The sequence below is a fragment of the Rhea americana genome, unplaced genomic scaffold (assembly GCF_003343005.1).
Source record: "Rhea americana isolate MKP2758 unplaced genomic scaffold, rheAme1 scaffold_67, whole genome shotgun sequence".
NCBI lineage: Eukaryota > Metazoa > Chordata > Aves > Rheiformes > Rheidae > Rhea > Rhea americana.
Window position 1 is genome coordinate 7,830 of NW_028186834.1, and position 14,288 is coordinate 22,117.

Consider the following 14,288-nt stretch of genomic DNA (forward strand, 5'->3'; position numbering starts at 1 on the left):
TCCCGCGGCGGGTTCCGCGCGGCCGCGGAAAGGCGGCGCCCCCCCGCGCCGAGCGGGCTTGCGGCGGGCCTSGCGGAAGGAAGGCTTGCTTGGAAACGTTTCGGGGGACAAGGCGGTGCTTTGGACTAAAGGTCTGCGTTTTTCACAAGCCCCCAAGCCTCACGGTATTTACTCGCTATCACCCTTTTGATCAAAGTTCTGCGGCAGAAAAACATGGAGGAGCTGAAAACAGAAACAGCCCTTGCTGCGCCACAGAATTACTGTGTTGATAAAGGGCACTGCTGGGCAAGTTTTTATTGCTCTAAACTCGCTATAATAACAAATAAACAATGTTTGTGCTGCAGATCTTGCATCGAAGTCTCRCTGTATTTGCAAATAAATGGAGTGTTTGTGTTACAAAGGCAATTCAAGATTTCTTGGGTCTCATTATGCTTGGTATTATATAAGTAATATCAATGAGACCCAAGAAATCTTGAATTGCATCAGAGAAAACAGGAGCTAAATAAAAGTGCSCTTGCTTCTGTTACAGTGGCAAGTCATGAAAGTGACCTATTTCATCACCTTAATACACCTACATGTGACTTCTGTGTGAAGTGTTAAGTTTGTTTCTGGCTTTATTTGCAGTGCTTGGCATGTTCCTGTAATTTCATCAGTTCAGCACCAAATTCTGCTCCACTCACACTGAGTAATATTTTTATGTGCAAGCTTATAGAAATGGGTGGAGTTCCATTCATGATGAAGTGCTGCATGATATAAATACTTGCTTCTGGCTAAACARTTGAGCATTTATATACAGTTTGGTGGTTTCCTAATGTTCCAGCTTGCTCTTTCATTAATAGTTACATTCCTGCTGAAGTGTTGGCTGGCATAGAAATGAGAAAATAAAGGTATTTCAGAGCTGTATAGTTAAAAAGAAAAGAAAAGGAAGAGTTAAATGTGTACACTTTGGTATGGACTGCTGTACAGTGGAAAACCTCAAGCAGTTAAAATATAGTTAGGTCTTAAAAACACTGGAAACCAGTTTTAGCAACAGCTGGAGTGAACAACAACATGGCAGAATCAATTCAGTAGATGCAGTATACTGAGCCTGATTCTCAGTTACAGGAAAGCAGTGCGCTAGGAAAGGGAAAARGAATTTTGAAGGGTCTTTGTTGTTGACAGTGTATTCACAAGGCAATGAGAATCAGCTCATGTTTCCCAGAGCTGTATGAATATTTTAAGCAGGACACATTTTTTTTCATTAACAAAAAACACGAACATCGCATCTCAAGAAGATAAGCTTTCCACTCATTTAAGTCACTTGTTACTCCCAACACTGTGTAAATAAGACAATTAAAAACAAAAATGTCTTCTCKTGCATTCATTTCAAAGGAGTCTAGTATTTCATGTAAGGTTCAAGAAGCAACTTTGTCCAAGCATAGACAAATGAGTAGGTTTTTTTTCCTGTTTTTTTTTCAAGGGTTCAAAAATATCGCACTTTCAGAAGTTCAAATCCTACACTTCTAGGAGGAAAAAAAAGAAACCACCACAGGCTGAGACACTTAAGGAAACATCCCAAGCAAATTCACAAATTCTCCAGGCCAAAAAGCAAAGACCCACCAATGACAGAAAATACAATACTGAAAACTGCTTGACTTTGGAGTGAAGTCTCAGACATGACTTCGGAGTGAAGTCTCAGACATTATTTTCCTTCTGCTTTGAATAAGCTTGTTGCTGGTTGAAGAATGGTTTCACTGTCCAATCAGTGATAGGTTTTAAGGCTTTCACTTAGTTCAAAGTGATTTCTTCTGGTTCCAAAGTTAATTGTGCAAAGATCAGWTGTGCAATAATGACCTTGAACCAGTAAATACGGGATGCATCATGACTTTCATAACTGTATTAGAAACGTGTACTGCAGGCATATTAAATATGCATAAAAACACTGACAAAATGCCAGTTAAACATAAATCCTGTGGCAACCAGATGTACTTTACAAGCACTGCAATATTAGCAATATCTACAGTCAAATGGAAAAAAGAGAATTGTTGAGAGATTCAAGAAGATAATTGTTAGTATGCATAATGTGTAATCAGTTCAATATTACTCAAAAGCAGCCTACCACAAAGGAAAAAGTTACAGTAAATTTTCACRGTTTTCACTGATTTGAGTGAAGAGAATTTGAAGTTCTTCTGAACCAATGTTTTACAATTAGAGTAAACAACTCAGTGCCATAACAAAATTTAATCTAGGTTAAAGAGATTTAGATTTTGAAAAACTTGAAAAAGTGATATTAAACTGCACGATAAGGTTAATATATCGTGTCTTAATAAAGTAAGGTCTAGTGCTTGTAAGAATTACAATTGTCAGTTATGTTGCTGCTTTCAGTGTGGAGAATAAATATCATTAACTGCTGTTGGAAAGCTCCACGGATATCTCCTGAGAAGAGCGGAGTAACATAGGACAGCAGAAATATTTGGGAGTACAGTAGTAAGGTTTTGAAGCAAAGCAAAGTAAAACAAACAAGCACCTACAAATGAAGAAATTAGGTTCAAAATCCTCAAGCTGTGATTCTTAGGTGATCATGTGACTACAAGAGTGGCAGTGTCGAAACACCAACAGCTCCCAGGTCACTTCCCCTATGGACTGCCACCAGCAGCAGGTCAGCTGTGGGAATCTACTTRCCTCTAAATGGGAGGTTAGTGTTAGTACTCCCCTCAGGTAGTATGTGCTACCTCACCTTGGTAAGGAAGAATCTGCTTCTCTTCCTTGATTTCTTCTGCCTTCTCTGGCAAAAAATTGGGTTATTCATCAGGCTTGTCACAGRTTTATTTTCTTCCAGCTTGCACACTTGAGAGAGTTATGTTTGCAGAAGGGTATCCTGCTCTCCCTTGGCTGGGTTCTCTCACTGGAAAAGAGGAAGGGAACCGGACTGAGGCCTGAGAGCTGTGATTGCTGCTGACTCACACTTCCTGACTGATCAAAAYGTACCACCGAGATTCAGGGTTATTGCTGGTCAGGGATAGAAAGATARTCAGTACCAGTGATTTAACATTCCTTGTCATGGATCAAAATACGTATGCAAATAGCCAGTAAAAGATCAGAAAGGATGTACATGTGGGATTGGGATTTCTTTCAGATGGCAGTATAAACACTGACTCAATTTYATCTCTTTTTAATAGTACTGACACTGTTATGGAAGTGACTTCTTTTTCCCCCTCCAGTTGTTCTTTATGTATTCTTTCAAACACTATATAGACACACTTCTAGCCATTTTTTGACTATCTACCTAGCTGTGCTTGTGACGGGCTGTCAATGTGCACAGTCATTTTTAGTGAATGTGTAAACATTGCATGCTMAGTGTAAGACACCTTAAAACTTGTTCTAGTGTTTGGTTACCATGTTGAATATGCCATTTGCTTTCTCATGGCTCTTTAACTAACCATTCTCCCAGCATAACTCAACCAATGATCTGGGGTGCACTCAAACTAGCAAACAAATCAATGACTTACGTTATACRTCAGAGACGCATAAGCACATGGAGATGCTGGTTCAGATGCTATGGCTAGTGGACAGTCTCCTTGTAAGCTATTTCTGATTTTACTCTAAAGTATTTAGTTTTGTTCCATCAGAAACAATTTCCTGACCTACAGATGGCCCAATGAGATTATCTTTCTTTTTCCTGTGATCTGTGGTATGGAAATGTTGATGAACCACAGCATCAGGAAATCTGCTGTCTGGATCTACGTTTTTGACTTTTTTCTGTATGTCTTCAGGCATAGCTGACTACAGAGGGAGAGAGGTGTGCTGAGTGCAGGATGTATTCTCCAGTTAACAAAGTCTAACACATCGTCAGCTTGCTTTTGTGTTGTCCATGTAGCAGAATGACTTGGAGACTAAGCAGTTATGCTCAGTGTCTCACCACATCATTATAGCATGGTCTTGAGAGGTTACTTCATCTCTGTGACTCACTTACTTGTATGTGTAAGGATTGAGCTGATGCRTCTGTGGGAGGAAAGGACATTTGTTGTGCTTGCAATATATGAAGTCTGATGCTAAATGCTAATGTGTGCCTTGTTCGTGGGCTTTGCACTCTGTAGTTGCAGGGCAGTGTCCCCTTCCGAGTGCCTAAAGCAGGGAGAGAATCAGGTAACAAGTTTTAGTATATATATATATATATATATCAGATTGATTTGGAGAATCAGTAAAATCATGCTCTTTAATTAAGTGTACTGTAGTCAAGTTCAGCTGCTAAAGGCTGCTGATTTATGCAGCATTTAGCAGCACACAAGAATGTGTTGGGGATCTACAGTTTAATTAGTTCAATTTAATCTTGTTGTAAGTTATCTTGTTGTAAGCCTGCACCTGCTCTACTTTTGAATAAGAAATATGACGGGGAGGCCAACACATTTCTTAAAGCTGATCTGCATATAACTTGTATAAATTGGTTTTGTCCTGCTTTTGTAAAGTCCATGGATTTACAAGAGGAAAAACATCAGTAGTTTTATTTCCCTTTAGTCCACTTACCTTTGTAGATCATCTTGAAAATTAATCATTAGGAATACCAAACCTGATCTCCAAGTTGGCTGGCAGACTACTGACAGTGCAAAGATCTGCTGACTGTTAGTCCAGGTATTGTCAAGGCCAAGCTATGAATGATCATAAAATATGCTTTGAATTATTACACCTTAAAAACAAAAACATTTTGGTCATACTCAGTCATACTTATATTAGTTCCTCAGTTCAGATTTTAAAACATGCCGTAGAAAACTAACTTTTTTTTTTTTAATCTAATTCTGTACGTTCAGAAACTGGAGCTATTGAAACACAGGAAACAGGATAATATCACTCCCCACACTGGCAACACCAGAGTACTCAAAAACTAATCACAGCTGTGGAGCAATAGTTTGACCTTAACCACAGCATCCTTTCTCTGAAACATTCACTAAGTGCTGGAACTAAGTGAGTATTTAACTGAAAACCAAAATAAGAATTTTAATTGCTCAGGCATGAAAAGCCATCTACCCGCTGACTTTGCCTTTTGCTATTTGTCATTCAAAGCCTCTTTGCAGTGGCTAGAAGGCAGAAACWCAGCTATGGAGACGTAGCAGACGTCTGAGCCTTTGGTCAAAACTGAAGGCTAAGCAGGCCAAAGCAGAGGTTCCCATGCTGTAGAAAGGAAGACACAGAAGAGCAGAAAGCATAGCGTGAAGTTTTAGTTTCTATTCATCTTGCAGTCCCCTTTTGAATATGGATTAATTTCACTCTCTATCTCAACAAGAATGCTAAAAAATGTGTACTGTAGCTGCAGAGCATGCTGCCAACACCATGGAGGTAGAGTGAAGGGCAGAGAGACGAGTTTTGAGTCTGAGACTGACTCAAAGCCAAAATACTGAGGGAAGGGAAAGTGGTAGATTTAACTGAAGGCGTTTACTATTTCTATATGATTAATTGTGGGATAGTGTTTGGTGTTTGAGAGTCTTTGTTATTCTACAGTTTTGCCTACAGCAGTCTATCTATGTGATAAGCCATGTGGTCCAGTTAGCTTGTTTGCAAAATGTCTACACAAGCAAAATAAGGCAGAGTAAAATATTTAATGCATATTATGAATGCAGTATCTGTTCATGCAAACATGTGCTTTGTAGGGCTCATCGTTACTCCAGAGTGTCCACACTGAATGAATTGGGTACTTTATAGTCATCTCTACATACCTAAGTCTTGACTTTGTCCTAGTCTGGACACCACATTGGTTTTAGTGATCTTTAATCCCTGGTGACCTGCAGCATGTCCTTACTAGCTTTTTAGACACAGTTAATATGTCTTGTCTTATTGGTAAGACTCCTTTCTGCTTAAATAGTTTTAGGGGATGATAGAGTTATGATTAGGTTTGTAGACATAGCTGGGGATGAAAGTTACCATATCTCATAGTAAAACAAGCTTAATCAGGCAATCAAATCTGGTCTAACATGTATACAAGCAATTTAATCCTCAGTGAAAAAGTACATTCATCTACACAAGAGTCCCTAGAAACAAAATTAGATTACAAAAACATTTATTGGTTTTAGTTGTCATAATTAGGGCTAAGTAAGAAAACACCACTTGGTGAGGAGATGCCTACCTTGGCATCCTGATGTTTTTAAACACATGGAGTTGGCGCTAAGATAGAATAGGTTTATTTTTAAATGAGAACACATGTTTTCTGTAAATAGAGTAATGGAAGTGTTTTACTTTATCATTTATCAAATGGTCAATGAAATGTGAGTAGATGAAATAATAAGTATGTCAAATATTTTAGGACAGACTTGGTAAAAGCAGGGTGTGTTGACACTGAATGTTTTAAAATAACTTCAAATTTATAATTTGAAAATGCTGACACTCTTGTCCTTTAAATAATACAAATATGATCTCATCCAGCAGAACAAGATATTTTACACCATCAGAACAAGATATTTTACAGTATATATATATATAGCTGAGATGGTCTTGAGGGATAAAGAATGTATATTAAGTGGTTTAGCATGAAATTGTTTCTACTAGAAGAGATCTCTTCTATTGTAATTTATCCTGGTCTTATTAGACTAGATAAACCGTTAATGTTTTTGTCATTAACATTTTGGCAGATGGCCTTTTCATTTGAATAGTAAGACRTGTTAAACTTCTATCACACGTGTTCTAAACTTCATGTACATGCAATATTTTTTGCAAAAACTTTGATAAGACTATTTAGAAGAACAAACATATTTAGAAATATGAGTGAAATCATCTCTATCAACTGGTCTTTTAACTGTGGAAGAGGCACCATGATGTTGAAGATCCTATCTACCGTGTGATATGTGAAGCAGATTCCTTACTAAGATCATTGAAATCTTAAGATACTCTCTTAAAAAACAGTTACCTGCCCAGCCTCAGTTCTCACCCTGCTGAATTACAATATGCATCTCTGTATTTCCAGTTAGCTTTAATTAGATGTAGCAATCACTTTGTAGTGTGGCTATCTATTGTTAAACTATAGCTGTTTTTCCCAGGTACAGACCACAAACTGCACTCAAAGGTGGGAAGAAATCAGAAGTTTGGCACTGCACATGGATCGCATCTACAAACAAAAGATGTTCAGAGTGATTTGTGCCGCTGAGCAACCGGTTAGTGGCATCCTGTTTCGGAGGAGGCACAGCTTCTTGCTCTCCTGCAGCAGTGGCAGCGCGTCCTCAGCAGCGGCTGGGGGTGGCTGCCTCACGTGGAGGTCAGATATGGCTAATCAGCTGCTCTCATTGCGCCTGCAGATGCTGCAGTGTAAGCTGCCCTGTGCTCCAATGAGTTATCACCTGCTGTCTTGTTTTTCTTGGGACAGCATATGATGGCTGCTATCGAACGCATTCAGGAATGTGTTTGTTTTCCAGTTACACATTCACAAAAGAGGTTATTGCCTAGGAAACACAGGTGTTTCACTTTCTGCTGCTGTTGGAATGGCTCAGCGCTCACCTGTAGTAGCAGACAGGCACAGTAGATAACATTCCTGTAGACTCAGGTAGCTCTAACTCTCCTGCACATGCCTACAAAATTTTACGTATCTTCTCCAAGGTTTTATACAGGAGAGGAATGTGATTGAAAACACCCAGTTCTATCAAAAATCATCATCATTATTTGCAACTGCTCATTGCTAAGCTTGCTAATTTTTTTTCAGTTGTTGATTGCTGTTCTGTCCATCATCCAGACTATATGTAATCTCATATTGATTCTCAGCATGTACTGCTTTAGCACATCCACCTGATCATACACCACATGTTGCTTGATCCCTTCAAAGCCCACCATCAAAGTCCAGCTCAGGAGTCTTTCTTCTGTTGTCCCCCCCCCAGCAAAATTTTCTAATTTGAGGTGCAGGTCCAAGGCTGACTGCTTACTGATGAGTAACAGTGTTTCTGCAGCTGGCAAAACAGCCCCATTTGCAGAGGCACGTCATTTAATACCACTGCGTAGGCCTGCTTATCATTTTTCTCCCATCAGTTTTGCAGTAGCCGTCCTGATTTAGCTCTGAAGCAATGTCCATGCTGAACAGGAGGCAGAAAGCCCAAGCCCAAGTGTGTGCCTGTAGGCGGGGGCAGTAGGGGTGCCAGCTGGGCCGGCTGGAGCAGCTCTGCTGGCCAGTGGCATTTTTGAGGCATGTGATTTTCTCCGTATGTTGTGCTAGACATAGTTTCTCTGGCTGTTCAGTTGAATGGAGAGAGTTTTTGATTAAGAAAGTTTTATGTCATTTTTGAAAACAAAATTTAGAAGACCTTAAAATGATTAACAGCACTTAGAAACTAAATAGTCTTGGAACACTTGGAGAATTGTTCCGTATCATCTTGGCTTTATCTTTTACACTTTCTGATTATATATCTGTCTATATGACATACGTGTTGGTGTCATGATCTAAGGCCATCCTAGCTTTAGATGTTGTTAATTAAATCTGTGGCGTTGCTTACAGGTGACAGCCAGGAAGACCACACCTCTTATGTGCTGTGTAAATAAGGCCTTTAATAATAAATACTGCATGGCTGCTTATCTATTTTTCCTCTCCTCCTCAAACATTTTAAACCTATATTCAAGCACCAGAAATAAGAATCGAGATCTACAAACACAGATCTGCAAGAGGACTGTGGTGAAATGGTTAAAATGGCTACTGTGAGAGAACAGTTTGCTGTAGTACTAGAACAGGGTGAGTAGTGAATTTGCCATTAATCTATGCATAACACATGAAAGCACAAAGATAATAATTTTTAGGAGACTAAAAGCTGAATCGAAGTATTCTCAGAGGCTCCTTGCTTGGAGGCTGCGAGGGCGGCATGGGTGAGCGCAGCAGAGGCGGCAGCGTGCAGCCCGCTCCAGCCCGAGAGCGGACGTGACTCCCGCGGACAGGGCTGATGGGTGCATCATCTCCGCTGTCCTGGGAGAGCGGGCACGGCCTCTGCGCCGGAATTTGGCTTTTCTGTGTTCTCCAAACGGTTGTTTTGTTCAAATCTGCGTTTTTGCAAAAATTTTAGGTCAGATTTTGTTTAATAGTTTCATAGTTTACACTAGGTACAGCAGTTTTCAAGGCCACCAGCGTTTTTCAGGTGCATTCGTGCAGYTGCCTCGTGACCTTTATTCTTTTCATTCGTTTTTTATCTGGGATGATAAACAGGGTGTCCCACCTTCCATCTGCCGCCCTATCTCGCACTTGTTTTAGAGGAGCCAGCAGCTACATTTCCACTCCCCGCTGGAAAAGCGGTTGTGCCTTTCATTTTCATTGCAAAAGCCCATGAAAAAGGGCTGCCAAATGCCACCCCCGCCGTGGACGGGTGAGCAGCGGGCGTGCTGCAGACGCTCCGGGTTTTCGGAGAGGGGAGTGTGCCACCTAGAGGAAACGCGACCTTTTCGGCCGAGCGCGCCAGCGCTGCGATCTTCTGATGCGGTGGCTGCAGGCCCAGCACTGAGGTCACTCACGCAGACACCCTGGGCCTGCGGGAAGTCCCACATCTGCCCGCTCTCCTGAGGACTGTGAAGTGAGGGGCGATTCCCCGTTTTTGCCTGAAGTCTGATGCCTAGGGGGGCTCTATGATAGAATAACCGGGTTTTTGTTCGTTAGCAAGACATGGTGACTTGCTAAACTTGACWGCATGCTTGTAAAGCTTTTGCATAAAACACTATATATACTTCTTTCTCTTCAAGTAAAACAGAAAAAGCGTTTTAATAGTTTTAACATTTATTAGTACTCTCTAGTTTCTAAGACTTAGGAGGAAATACCTCCGTCTTGGCTCACCCTTCCCTCCCACTAGACGCTTCAGTTTAAATTTCTATCTTCTTCTTTTTCAAACATTGTGTGATCTAAGCCATTTGGCCATTTTGCCATGCAGCAGGTTTAGGTCAGTTCATGGAAATTTCAGGAGATCTCCAGTTCAGGATTATACCATGTAGGCTGGAGCAGAGCAGGAGGCAGAAGCAGGAAAAACTGGCTGCAAGACATTGCTGTGAGGAGTGGAAAACCTCAGTGGAACAGGGGAGAAAACAGTATGCAAAAGGGTATCAACACAGAGAAATGGAAGTTACAAATACAAAGCAGAAAATGATAAAAAAGAAGGTGAAAATAAAGAATTTTTCTTGAGTAAATATTACATCTTTCTGTACCACCACTGCTCCTTTGCAAATCAGCCTACCCAGGAGAAGAAGACCATGACCCACACCCTTTAAGTCCTTCCTTGTAATATATCTTACCTTAATAAGACAGAAAACAACTCCTGGATCAGGGTCACAGGGATCCAGACTGTCTCCTCCTCCAGAAATCCCACTTTAAAGAGCAGTGTATTATAACCCTCATCTTCTCAAATTTCAGTTTCCAATGTTCGTTTCTGCCATGCCTGGTTCTTTGAGAAGCTGCAAATAGAGGTAGCACCTGCAGAAGCCATCCAGTTTAAAGTTGTGGTTGTTTGTGAGAGTGTTAGCAGCTCAGGAGGGAGACAGAGATCCTTATAACCTCATTTTTCATTCCCTACTCTTTCAACACAGCAGAAAAGCAATGTCCCACATTTGGATCTTTTCCTCACCATTCACTGTAGTCCTGACACTGAGATCTTGGTGGCTGACTAAACTCTGTTTTGCATAAATGTAGAGCCTGAAGTATGGCTGTACTACCCATGCTGTAAATATTTGTTCAAGCTGGGCCTACTTGTTCAAGAAGCTTCTGCTGGAACCACGTGCACAAAGTTTCTTGTAGATAAAATTACCTCAGCAATCTGCATACATGAATCTTGAAGCCTGTTAGAACTGCTAAATGTGGATTCAGCACAACAGTCATTGTCTGACAGTGTCAAATCTCTAGTTACAAATCATGCATTTGATTTAGTGAGCTGGACTCGTAAAGGGAGACAGTTCCATCCCTGGACCATAGATTCAACTAAATAAACAGYGAGGAAGTCAATTCCTGCTCATTAGAGCTATTGGGAGCATTCGCTCTCTGGAGACATGTAATATCCAAACAGCTGAAGAACCATGACTACTGCTGCAGAATAAACAGACATTGCTGTAAGACCAAGATGTCATGTTTGCTAACTTTACCCCTGATTGCATCGCACTGAAAGATTTTGAAGTCTCATTTAAAGATTTCTACATAAAACCCAAATGACTCAGTGGCTTTAAAGTAATAAAAGTTTTCCTGAAAAGTCATTGCCATGTTGCTTATGAAATAATTCAGAATAACAGTTAATGAACAGCATGTTCTGTCCTCATCTTGGAATCTTTCATGACTTCTGTGATAAGAGATTAATATTAGGAGATGACTAACCGTGGTCAGAGTGTATCTCCCCTGACTTTCTTTTGTGACCTCACTCGGTCTCATTTGGTGCCATCAGGCTCACTCACAAAGATGCTCTGTCATATCCATTAACTTTTTGACTCCAAGTGTTTACCGCAGTGCACAGTGGCAGATAGAAAGTACTTTGACCTATATCCATATGCTCACCAAGAAAAGCTGATGAAGATCCAAATACATTTAGGCAAACTCAGGTGAGAATACATAGCTTATCTATTGCTCCATGGTGTAATTTTACTCTGGAGTAAATGTGAGGCAGCTTCACTGTCCACAGAAGAGAAATGCACTGCCTCACCTACTCGATTACTCTGAGTCATCTCTTTATGTGGTTGTCCAGCGAGGTCAGCCAGGTCTGCGGCTGCTTCATTAGTGTTCTGTGTAGCAGGAAAATGATCTGGATCYGGGGTGTTTCAAACCAAAAGCGGTGTGGGGCTATTCTGCCTACAAGAGTAGATACCTCGTGACAGCATCAAGCCTTTCAGGGTGTTTCTGTGCATATCTGTAGTACTCTTGAGCTAGCCAGCCTTGTAATTAAAGTCAGAGTGAGAGTATCTTTAGTTACTAAGTATGCAGCATGATGGTGCTGCACATTCATTGTTTCCTGTACCTTAGCTAGCTAAAAAGCACCTAAGGAGAGTTGGAACTGCACATATTGCAATGGTGCCTCCTTATTGCGAATAGATGTAGTGTAAACTCTGCTATTTTTCTGGAGTGATGAAAGTCAGTAGCCTCTTGCATTGTGCGTAGAGGACAGGGGCAGAGAGTTTGCAGGAGAGAAGAGAAATACAGCCTCCACAGCATGGCAAGGTGTGTAGGGTGGAAAGATGATAGATTTGTCTCTTCGTGGATGAATGCTGAAGTTACAAATAGAGGAGTCACAGGAAGATGAGGAGGTGGCTGTAACCTTGTATTCCTTTCCAGCACCTTTGGGTCAGATGCCTCTGGTGAGGAAGTCATTGCTAGGTCAGCTTGATACGAAAAATGAGGCAGGGGGAAGTCCCTTTTTATTTTTAAAATACACAAAGCTCCCCACATGGGGAAATGTGGTTCTTCAGCTAAGCTATCATAGGTCTTGCATCAACAGGCAGAGTTTTCAGTTGAGTCACTTTGATTCAGATCTTCCTGAGGAAGAGACAGTTTTGATACTGGCAGGTTCATCTCATTACTTCCAGGTAGACTCTCAGGGGGTTCGTGAAATTTTATAAGGTAGAAGAGATGTTTATTCACTAGGAGTGACAGTTGGAATTGGCTTTTTTGTGCGATGTGTAGCAAGAACAAACACAAAGCTCAGGGAAGTAGTACCTTCCCTGAGCAAATGTAGACATCACATTTGTTTTGAAGATTTTATTTTGAGTGGAGCTAAAAATGGTTTGTATTTACACAGCAGTAGGTTCCAGCAAAGTAGTCATGCTTCTGCCAGTAAGAGGAGTGGGCTGTATGATTCTAAAAAATGAAACAATGTGCAGCAAATTTTATTTGCAAGATCGGTGTCATAGTCAGCTATAGGTCTGGGCCCATTCTGTTGTTGAAAGTGTGTTAAAGGGAAATGTTTCCCAGGGTGTGTCACAGTTCCTCTTTAGAACATACAGTGATGAATCTTTTATTTTATTTTATTTTATTTTATTTTATTTTATTTTATTTTATTTTATTTTATTTTATTTTATTTCATTTCATTTCATTTCATTTCATTTTATTTTAATTTAATTTAATTTAATTTAATTTAATTTTATTTTATTTTATTTTATTTTTTTACATCGCAGACACTCTCCATATGAAATCAATGGTGTGGAGCAATTGTATCCACACAGAGATACTGTAATCTAAACTTCTATTCTGAGAATGAACCTGCTGCACAGCAAAATAAGAGCAAATATAAAAACATACGCTTTGGACAAAAATGTTTTCTTAGCCCTGGTTGGCCCTTCCTAGCAACATGGGGTGTTTTAAAATGATTAAGCATTAAAAAAAAAAAAAAAAAAAGAATGTGTTGTGCATCAAATACCAAACTTAATACTGTACATAGTGAATCTGCAAAGTATGACTAAAGGGGAAACATTTTTAAAATGCCTCTGATAATGAAAAGATTTATTGTAAAATATGTCTTAAATGGCTTGAACAAAATGCCCATTGTGTGTGCATAAAATGGCTTTATTCAGCAGTCATTCTAGGATTTAGCCCTTGGTGGGGTTCAGATGCAGAAGGAGCAAAGGATTTGACAGCAGGGGGGCTGGAATCCGTAACAAACACCTTTTTAATTTAGGGCAATAACAGTGATGTGATTTGGTGTGGGAGAGCTGAATTTGATTATTTTTCTGAGGGCTTGGAGCTACCACCATGGGTGCTGATATTCTCATAAAAATGTCTTTAGTGGGTAAGATGTTGAGGTCAGATACTGTATGCCACAGAACTGAGTGACAGGTTCCATCTCCAGATTCCAGAGGTCCCTTTTTTGTCAAGTGATTGCAGAGCATGGGGTGTTGTCTTCTGTCTTTGTACCACCCGTTATATCCTGTTTTACTGCCTTATTCCCTGCTGGCATGCATGTCCTCAGCACTCTTGGGAAATCAGGCCTTGTGAGTAGTCATCAAGGCACCCAAATTCAGCAGATGGTTTTGGAAACTTGCACATATGAATTTTGATTGCAATTCCACAGCATGAAAATCTCTCTCACTTTTGCTTGTTCATGTTCTGCAAAATATCCTAAAACAAAAACTGTGAATATTTTTCACGTGGAATAACAAACAGGAAATAAAATACTTTTTGTATGTTTGCTTCAGAACTATTAGATTGAGTACTGGAAAATGCATGTTTCTGAGTGGTGTATTAAGACCACTTTTCTGTTCAGCTCTCTTTTCACATAATCTCTTTCTGAAATTATGTGTATCTTTTCCCTTATAACTTTTTATCCTTCTGCTTTTTTGCTGCTTACCTTCCATCCCAGCCTTTTTGCTGTTGTTACTTAATTTTCGGGAATGTTGGTAGTACGGTT